The 10627-nt window shown below is 43.1% G+C and overlaps 1 long non-coding RNA gene across 1 annotated transcript; it reads right to left on the bottom strand.

Moving 5' to 3' along the window:
* Positions 1 to 5791: 5791 nt before the first annotated feature.
* Positions 5792 to 10035, bottom strand: LOC108927862 (uncharacterized). The gene is made up of 3 exons (XR_001965632.1): positions 9845 to 10035; positions 8594 to 8717; positions 5792 to 5895 (listed from the first exon to the last, which is right to left on the bottom strand). It is a non-coding gene; the product is annotated as an uncharacterized LOC108927862 (long non-coding RNA).
* Positions 10036 to 10627: the final 592 nt, after the last annotated feature.

The raw sequence follows: 10627 nt of genomic DNA, 5'->3' as shown, positions 1-10627 counted from the left end.
ATGTCCAAGTTTGTGTTTGTGTGGGTTTCCTCTGGGTGCTCTGGTTTCCTCCCACAGTCCAAAGACATGCTGTCCAGGTTCATCTATAAAAGTCCAGGCAGGATGGTGGCACAGCAAGTATTGCTGCTGTCTTACAGTGCCTGGGTGGTGCAAGAGAACATGGGTTTGATCCCTGCTCAGTCTCTGTGGAGTTTGCATGTTTTTCCTGTGTGTGTGTGTGTGTGTGTGTGTGTGTGTGTGTGTGTGTGTGTGTGTTTCCTCCCAAAAACAGGCAGTTAAGGTTCACCCAGAGTGTGTTAGTGAAACATAGGGAGAGAGTGTGTTCTACTGATGTATGGAGGAGTCACCCATTGTAAGTCATGTATTTAGCAACATAAGTCACTGAGGAGAATAAAGGGTGTGGGCTGATAACACTACATAGAGTTCATTGGAAGTCACTTTAGAGAAAAGTGTCAAATAAATGTAGAAGTTATTGCAAATGAGGACTTATGAACAACTATCTTGATATTTTACTGTTGTGCTGGTGAACACATTTATCACATTTAAATAAGCAGGAATGGAACTTTTAATTTGTAGTAACATGGATTGAAACACTTTCAGCTCCAACACTGGGGACAAGCACTGAAATGTCTCTCGCTCAGTCGGTCAGTTGTGCCCTGCAGAACTTTTCTATTATATTAAATTTGACTCTTGTCCAAAATGTCCCTGTTATGGCTGAGGTTGGTAGGACTCAGGTGCAGGAACCAGGGGCTCAACAGCAAGGGTGAAAGTGATAATTGTAGTTGGCGTGGGTCAAGAAGCAAGGTGCAAACATGGTTCCAGGGATGATACGAGGTTGTAGTTGATGAAGAAAGGCGGAGGGCAATGCCATGGGGAGACTGGGTTCAGAGACAAGGAGGTAGATGAGGGAACAAGGAGGGGAGACACAGGACGAGGAACAGGTAAGGCGAAGAAGAAGCTCAAGAGTGCAGGTGGGACAGTTATCTCAAGGAGATTCTGCAGGTTGGGTGTGGTGGTGTGGCACCTTTTATACTCCTCCCTGCTTATGAGCACCAGGTGCTTGTGCTTGGGGAGCAATCGTAGGCATAACAGTCCCCTTTTCTTATGAAGAACATTCTGGATACAAGCATAATGAATGCTTTTTGAAGAGCTCTATCTTAATTAATATCCTAATATTAATTAATATCATTATCTAAATCCAGCAACAAACTAATGGCCATCCCAGGTGATTCTAGGAAAAAGAACAAAAATCACTTGCATGATTAAAAATAATGGGCATGTCATATGGACCTTTATTAGAGTTCATATATCTATCATAGATTTTAACGAACTATCATCTACAATCGCTTGTCCCAAGCAGGGTCGCGGCAGGGCGGAGCTAACCTGGCAACACAGGGAAAAAGGCTGAAGGGGGAGAGGACATACCCTGGATGAGACACCAGTCTGCCGCAAGGCACCCCAAGCAGGGCTTGAACCTCAGACCTGCCACGCAGTGGGCACAAGCCAAATCCGCAGCGCCCCCACCAAAGATTTTATATTATATAATATTTTCTAATATTCTATACCAAAAAAATGACCATCCCTGTTGGGTTTGCATACTTTGAGGCAGCACTGTATGTATACATTTGTATACATGGTTAATTAAGTTTGTTATTTTTAATAAATTTGCTAAATTTTCTAAAATCCTGTTCTCACTTTGTCATTATAGGGTATTGAGTGCAGATCGGGAAAAAATTAATTTGAATGATTTTAACTTAAGGCTGCAACATGAAAAAAGTGAAGGGATCTGAATACTTTCTGAATGCACTGCAGTTCACGATGATTGATCCACAGAAGAAACTGTTCACGTTGAGCTTCTCCAGTGCCACTTGCTCTTCTTATGATACAGACATACCTCTTTCTGCAGTCTAGAGAAACTTCTTTAGGCCCTATGTGCAATTTAAAAAAGCTACAAAATTAAAGCCATGACAATTACATGTCCATTTTAGTAATAACAAAAGCCATAATACATATCATTATCATAGCTGAAATTTAGTTTTTGTTTCAACTTTTTGACCATATCTACATCCCTAAAATTTGAATCTACTGGGGAATAAGATGAAAAATAATGTTTTTGATTAATGCACAGACACAATGGGACTCTACTGCCTGCTGCTGGTACTGATCCCACATATCAATGCGTTCTGACACAGGGTTACAAAAACATTGGACTTATAATAATAATAATAAATTAGTATATGCAGTAGCTATCCCTCCATTTTCCAAACTAATCTGCTCCAAGAAAATGTGCAATTATCAAGAGCTTATTTCCCATTATTTTAATTGGGAAAAAAAAATATGGGTTCCGAGTTCATCCAAAACCAAAGTCTAATTCCCCAGATATCACATTTTACAGAAACATAAATAACACCTGTGATTCCAGTCCGTGAATCAGTATTTTCTCCTCTTCTGAAGTCACACCTTCATCAAATCAGCCAAGAGTCCATAAAATTAAGCTTTCACAGGGTTTTCGAGGTAATGCAGAACAAATATCACTGTACAGTAAACCAAATGCTTATTTATGCAAACATACAGTGCTGTGAAAAAGGATTTGCCCCTTCCTGATTTTTTTTTTATTTTTGCATATTTGTCACAGTTGAATGATTGAGATCAAACAAATACAAAGATAACCCAAGTAAAAACAAAATGCAGTTTTTAAATGAAGATTTAATTTATTAAGGGAAAAAAGCTGTCCAAACCTACCTGGCCCTATGTGAAAAAGTAATTGCCCCCTAAACGTAATAACTGGTTGTGCCACCCTTGGTGGCAACAACTGCAATCAAGCATTTGCGATAACAGGCAATGAGTCTTTCACATCGCTGTGGAGGAATTTTGGCCCACTCTTCTTTGCAGAATTGTTTTAATTCAGCCACACTGGAGGGTTTTCGAGCATGAACGACCTGTTTAAGGTCATGCCACAGCATCTCAATTGGATTTAAGTCCGGACTTTGATTAGGCCACTCCAAAACCTTAATTTTGTTTTTTTTTGAGCCATTCAGAGGTGGACTTGCTGGTGTGTTTCGGATCATTGTCCTGCTGCATAACCCAAGTGTGCTTGAGCTTGAGGTCACGAACTGATGGCCGGACATTCTCCTTCAGGATTTTCTGGTAGAGCGCAGGATTCATGGTTCCATCAATTATGGCAAATCGTACAGGTCCTGAAGCTGCAAAGCAGCCCCAGACCATCACACTACCACCACCATGTTTGACTGTTGGTATAATGTTCTTTTTATGAAATGCTGTGTTAGTTTTACGCCAGATGTAACGGGACGCACACCTCCCAAAAAGTTCAACTTTTGTTTCATCAGTCCACAGAATATATGCCCAAAAGTCTTGGGGATAATCAAGATGTTTTTTGGCTAATGTGAGATGAGCCTTTGTGTTCTTTTTGGTCAGTAGTGGCTTTCACCTTGGAGCTCTCCCATGGATGCCATTTTTGCCCAGTCTCTTTCTTATTGTTGAATCATGAACCCTGACCTTAACTGAGGTAAGTGAGGCCTGCAGTTCTTTAGATGTTGTTCTGGGTTCTTTTATGAGCTCCTGGATGAGTCATCATTGCACTCTTGGAGTAATTTTGGTAGGCCGGCACTCCTGGGAAGGTTCACCACTGTTCCAAGTTTTCTCCATTTGTGGATAATGGCTCTCACCATGGTTCGCTGGAGTCCCAAAGCCTTAGAAATGGCTTTGTAACCCTTTCCAGACTGATACATGTCAATTACTTTGTTTCTCATCTGTTCTTGAATTTCTTTAGCTCGCTGCATGATGTGTTGCTTTTTGAGATCTTTTAGCGTGCTTCACTTTGTCAGACAGGTTCTGTTTAAGTGATTTCTCGATTCAACAGGTCTGGCAGTAATCAGGCCTGAGTGTGGCAAGTGAAATTTAACTCAGCTTTCCAAAAAAATGTGGTTAATCACAGTTCATTCATGATTTAACAAGGGGGGGGGGGGCAATTTCTTTTACACATGGGGCCAGGTAGGTTTGGACAGCTTTTTTCCCTTAATAAATGAAATCATCACTTAAAAACTGCATTTTGTATTACATCGGGTTATCTTTGTATAATATTAAAATTTGTTTTATGATCTCAATCATTTAACTGTAACAAATATGCAAAAAAAATCAAAAAATCAGGAAGTGGGCAAATACTTTTTCACAGCACTGTACACTGTATGTACCATGCCCACCTGCAAAAGTAATCTCTTGCACACAGCGCATGGGTCTGGGGCACGGTTTGCAGCATTCACACAAATGCTTCTATTTCATGCTGTGAGTCATAATATTATTATGTTTACTGTGTCAAGTTCAATGATGAATGACCGCTGCTCCAGTGCAGGGTTGCTGTGGTCCTGAGCCTATTCTGGAAACACAGGTCACGAGGCAGGGTACCCCATGGATGGGGCAGCAGTCCATCAGAGGGCAATCTTACTCACACTCACACGCACCCACAGACACACAAAGAGAGGGAGAACATGCAAACTGCACGCACTCATTGGGTCTGATCCAAAGCTGCAGCCTGGGAGCTGTGTAGCTACACCAGTGCTGGCCAAGTAAAGGAAATGCGCTTAAAGAGAAATAAACTTGAAAATGTTTGTAGCTCTGAAAAGGTGTAACTGCAATGTTCATGATATGAGGACCCAATGTGTCAGTAATACCTGGTTTAAACATGGTATGAGTGCTGTTCACGTGATTCCACAAGTTCGTATCGGGTATTTCATTGTCCGTTCTTCTCACATCAAGCCATATGAACAATTGTGTATTTATGTTTTTTCACTTCCAATTGTTTCCACATGTACAAACGGCACTGGAGAGCACAGCTTATGAGCTGAATTCTGTGAACTGTACTGAAGACAAAATCAGTACCAATAAACTGCACCACAGTAAGACTGACTTGTGTTTTAGTGTTTGCAAAGAGATCAGAATGGTCACTGTATTCAAAGTACAGTTACTATATTCCCATGAGTAATGCAGTACAGTGTCATAACCTTCCTAACGCTGCAGTTTATGCTCATAAATCACCTTCCGCAGTTCATTATAGTTCCTTTTAGGGGGCAAGTGGCCATAACATGTTGTATTCCAAACTGCATATACAGTTAACATTTTCAATGCTACACATAACACCTTCTTGCCAGTAACCTCCATGCACAGATTTTCCCCTCACTTACTGTGCTTTTCTGAGGTACAATGAGGAGCAGTGGATACTGGGAGCTACTCTGCCATATGCTCCCACACTCACACTCTCTTTACATGGAAATCCAGCAGTAAGCTAGTAAGAGAGGTGAACTGGAACGGGACAGTAGGGAACCGGAGGTGCCCCATGGGCTGCCTAGGAGGTGGTCTCCATGGTAACGACGGCTCGGTGGTGTCAACTAAGGAGGAAGTGGGACGCATTCTCATAGATGACAAAGATTATGCGGGAAGCAGGGAGCACACTGACCAGGCTAGGGAACATGCTTTTGTGAAACCCAGGTACTCTCTCATTCCTGTGGGTCAGACAAACACACACCTGGAATGACTCACTTAGTGGGTTAGAAATAGCTGTAGAGTAAACCAGAGTAAATATAAAATTTTGTAGTAATTTATAACCCAAACATCTGATGACTGGGTCATTACCATTAGGCGCTCACAAGGTTATTGAGGTAAAAATCCATGACAGTGTCAATGCAGCTGAAATTTTTCTAATTCCTCTTTAATCTCTGCACAAATGAACAGAAACTTGAGGAGCCAGCAGCTGAACTGCTGCATACCATGGTGTACATCCATGTCCTCCTTACGAGGTCCGCAGCGCCGCCAATATGCTTGCATCATGGCCACGGTGAGTGTCTTCCACGCGGCTCCCATAGCAACATATTCCCAGGGGCTCTGTTCACAGACAGGACAGCACTAATTTATAAGGACACAGGTGAAGAAAAGTACCCTAAGAAATATAGTCATTTCAGACACAAGTCTTTCAAAAAACAAAAACTCTTACGTTACTCTATTTAGCAGATTCTTTTCTCCAAAGCAACTTCCAGTGAACACTATGTAGTGTCATCAGCATACACACTTCATTCACTAAGGTGACTTACACTGCTACATACACTACTTACAACAGGTCACTCATTCAGACATCAATGAAACACACTCTGTCTATGTTTTACTCATACACTATGGGTGACTTAGAGTCACCAATCCACCTGAACAGCATGTCTTTGGACTGTGAAAGAAAACCAGAGCACCCAGAGGAGACCCACCCAGGCACAGGGAGGACATACAAAGTACACATAGACTGAGTGGGCATCATTTTCAATTTTACTTTTTCAAGTTTTACTTTCAATGTAGCTTCACTTGAAGGAAATTGTTACATTTGCAACGTGGGAAGTTCACACCAGACCAAGTCTGAAGCCCTGCAGGAAGGAGTCCTCTATGAATATTACACACACACTTGATTGAAACCAAGTTTTTGTAGCAATAACTATTTACGGTGGCTAGTAGACATATTCAGAATAACTCATCTGTCTTTAAAACATTCTCTTCGAGCATGTAAGTTTGCACTTAAAAAAGGGAGTGTAAAAATGCATTTGTACCACCAGCAGCTGACAACTTTCAAAGGGCTCAAATACTGAGGCATCATGTGGAGAGACGCTATAAATTCATTCCTTGGAAACAAGTATGATTCCGTTTCTGTATGTACTTATCTGAGTTCTGTAATGTTCTTCACTGTTCCCATATGTGTGACTTTGTTGTTCAATGACTGCTCTGGGGATCATATAGTTCTTCCTTACATGAGGGGAGCAGCTGTACAATCTGTCATGTCTTTAGGACAACTCACACACACACACACACACACACACACACACACACACACACATTTTCAGAACCGCTTGTCCCATACAGGGTCACGGGGAACCGGAGCCTACCCGGCAACACAGGGCGTAAGGCCAGAGGGGGAGGGGACACAACCAGGACGGGACGCCAGTCCGTCGCAAGGCACCCCAAGCGGGACTTGAACCCCAGACCCACCGGACAGCAGGACTGTGGTCCAACCCACTGCACCACTGCACCCCCATCTTTGGGACAACTGTGTGAAAGAAGTACACTGGACAAAGCTATAGAAAATAAAAGACTTAAGTATTTTCATTTTAACTATGAAAATGTAACAATTTCCTTCCAGTGAAACTACATTGAAAGTAAAACCACACACACACACACACACACACACACCATCTGAAACCACTTGTTCCATATGGGATTGCGGGGAGCCGAAGCCTAACCCAGCAACACAGGGCGAAAGGCTGGAGGGGGAGGGGACACACCCAGGATGGGACACCAGTCCATCACAAGGCACCCCAAGCAAGACTTGAACCCGAGACCCACTGGAGAGCAGGAACCAGTCCAACTCACTGAGCCACCACACCCCCCATTAAAACTTAAAAAAGTAAAACTGAAAATGATGCAAACGCAAACACATTGCCTCATCTCCACAATGCCCTACTGAATGCTGATTGCTGAGGAACTGGAGCTGTCCATGCACTAATACCACTGGAGAGCTGTGCCACTGTGTCGCACAAGAGTACAGCAACACTGTGCTACCACAGCCACCGGGACGCCACTGGTCTGCCTGCGCCACACACACCAGGCACTCTAACTGCACTGTGCCAACCCTTCCGGTCATATGCCTTGATGGTACCACAGCTGTGGACAGGAGGACAGCAGGTGCTCAACACACACACCAAGGACACCAACAACAACATGTGATGCGACCCAGGAGTTAAATCTTCCGAAGGTGGGAACAGCTAATTATATGAAACAGCTCCAAAGGCATGACCTTTACATTACACACTCCTTTCTCAAGCATCGGTACTGGCATTTATGACACATTGAGGGAAATATGGAGGCAGCACCTTGACTTGTCTTTTAATGATTATGAATGGTCATCTACATGTGCTGAAGCTTTCCCAGCATGCAGTTCCCTCGGCATACAGGAAAAAAGTTCAAACTCATTCACAGAATCTAGCTCACTGAATTGCACCTCCACACAATGTTCATCTCAGCTGTGTTTTAAATGTAAAGCCTCTCTGCTCACTGTGATACATTTACTGTGGAAGTGTAATGAGATACTAGACTGGACTGGGGTTCAGATGACCATTCAAAAAACTTTGGACAAGACGTTTGATTTGTCCTCCTCTACCTTTTTGTTAAACCACAACCCAGATTCTTTTTTGATGAAGTTCTGTATTTAGCTGCTGAATAAAAGTACTTTCATGCAAAGGTCTCTACCTTAAATTCCCTCCTCAAAGAAGTGGATAAGCAAAGGGTTTAATGTTTTCCCACTTGAAAAATTAACATTTATCTGCATGACAATTGAGAAGAATTGTGGAACATCTGAACACCCTTCTGAGAGTTACCAAACACTGCTATAGCTATGTGGTCATACCTGTTTGTTCACAACACTACATGACTTCAAAACATCCTAATCAGAAGGAAAAACTGCTGTAATTTGCATATTTTTCTTGTGGTTCCTATTTTCCTTCTCCTGTGCACTCACATACTCTTAAAGTGATCTGTAGCTTGTACTCACAATATCTGTGCCATTGTTGAGTCAGTTCCCATGAAGAGGCAGCCTGGAACAACAAGGAGCATGCAGAGTGGGGTGGCCTCCTCACAGAGCTGCCACGAACACGGTGAACCTTAGTATACTGTACCTTTACCACAACAAAGACAAAATACATGGTATTTAGTGTAATTGCTGGAGAGGGTAAAAGACCCTGAACTAACTACATACTCACAAGAGAAGGTGTACAGGCCTCATGACATCCTGCTCCTTGAATATTGGAGGTCACCCCCTGGTAAAGACCTTGGATGCCCTCCCCCTCCCTCTGACAAATGCCCTTTACACAATGGGTCATGCCAGTGCACTTGAGCCAAAGTACCAGTACATTGCTCAATGCAAAGGGAACACAGTGGAGGAGTGTCAGTAGCGCTCACCAATGGGATGCTGCAAATGTTTTCTTTTTGCACTTTAAGTCTGAGCAGAGCTTCTTCTCTGCTGAGCTAAAGGAGCTCCGCACGAAGCATTGGGACAGAATTCATCCACAGTCATGTGAGTACAACTCAGATTCTGAAAGGATTTTGCTGCAGTCATTGCAGCTAAGGTGATGTGCAACAAGGTATTGAGTGGGGGCAGTTACTTTTTACAGGAATAATTACACATTTTATTATCTTCACCATCAAGATAACGGCATCATGTTTTTTTCTCTCCCAGGATCTATCCACATAGTACTAACAGAAAATTGGAAAGGGGATAAATACTTCTTGAAAGTATAATCCCCACACACACATTTTCAGAACCGCTTGTCCCATACAGGGTTGCGGGGAACTGGAGCCTACCTGGCAACACAGGGCATAAGGCCGGAGGGGGAGGGGACACACCCAGGACGGGACGCCAGTCCATCACAAGGCACCTCAAGCAGGACTTGAACCCAAGACCCACTGGAGAGCAGGACCAGGTCCAACCCACTGCGCCGCCACCACGCGCGCGCACACACACACACACACACACACACACACACACACACACACACACACACACACACACACACACACACACACACACACACACACACACACACACACACACAAATAATGGCATTTATTTTAATATATACAGTTACATTTAAGCATCAGAATCCTATTTATTTGGCCAAGTATGAACACAAGGAGTTTGGTTTCAGTTCCCAGAGTGGCTCAAAGTGTAGTAGACAAAAAACACAACATATATATATACACCAAGTATATTTATTCGTTGGTGTATGCGTTTGTCGGTGATCACCTGCTTCACTTTGATCAGGTCCAGCCAGGGGGTACAGCGCCACTGTGGGACACTTAGACCCCCCGCAGAGTCCCGCTGCCAGGTTTTCATACATGACAAGAACAGAAGGGAGTTCTGAGGTTCGTATGACGGGGAAGGACACCCGGGAGGTCGCAAAGCCAGTGTTGTTTCAGCGATTACCGCAGCGCCACTCGAAACGCAGTCCACAGTGCTTAACTCGGAACGCTCTGTCCGTGCGAGCGCGGCTCGATGAGTTAAGCCGACAGGCACTAAGACCCGATCACCGTAACAGCCTCCCAGCCATATTTAAAGTTATCTGACGTAATGAAAAATCGCAAGTCCCACAATGCAACGCATGGTTTAAAGGTGACCGAGTTCGTTACTACTTTAGGCTCTGATGTCACTGATGTGTCATTGTGCTTCTCAGTTCAAGTGGGAATCAGGTCGCGGAGACATTGTTATTATTATTATTATTATTATTATTCTTATTATTCTTATTATCATCATCATATGCGGTTCTCTTCTGCATAGGGGAGACTCCGACGGCTCGGGACACAGCCATACTGGAAGTGCGATTTCAATACTCTTCTTTAACCGGAAATATACATGCACATTAACGCCGTTGTTTAGTAACAGTGCTGAATTCTACTAATTTACATCAAGACTTTATCTGAAGCTTGTTTATCACCTGGCACTATGAAAATGGTAATACTGATAGATTTCACTTTCATTTCACCTACCCTACATTTTACAGAATAAAAGTGTACACAAAATGAATAAATT

This window comes from Scleropages formosus, chromosome 23 (genome assembly GCF_900964775.1).
Source record: "Scleropages formosus chromosome 23, fSclFor1.1, whole genome shotgun sequence".
NCBI lineage: Eukaryota > Metazoa > Chordata > Actinopteri > Osteoglossiformes > Osteoglossidae > Scleropages > Scleropages formosus.
This window is presented reverse-complemented; position numbering and strand designations above follow the sequence as displayed.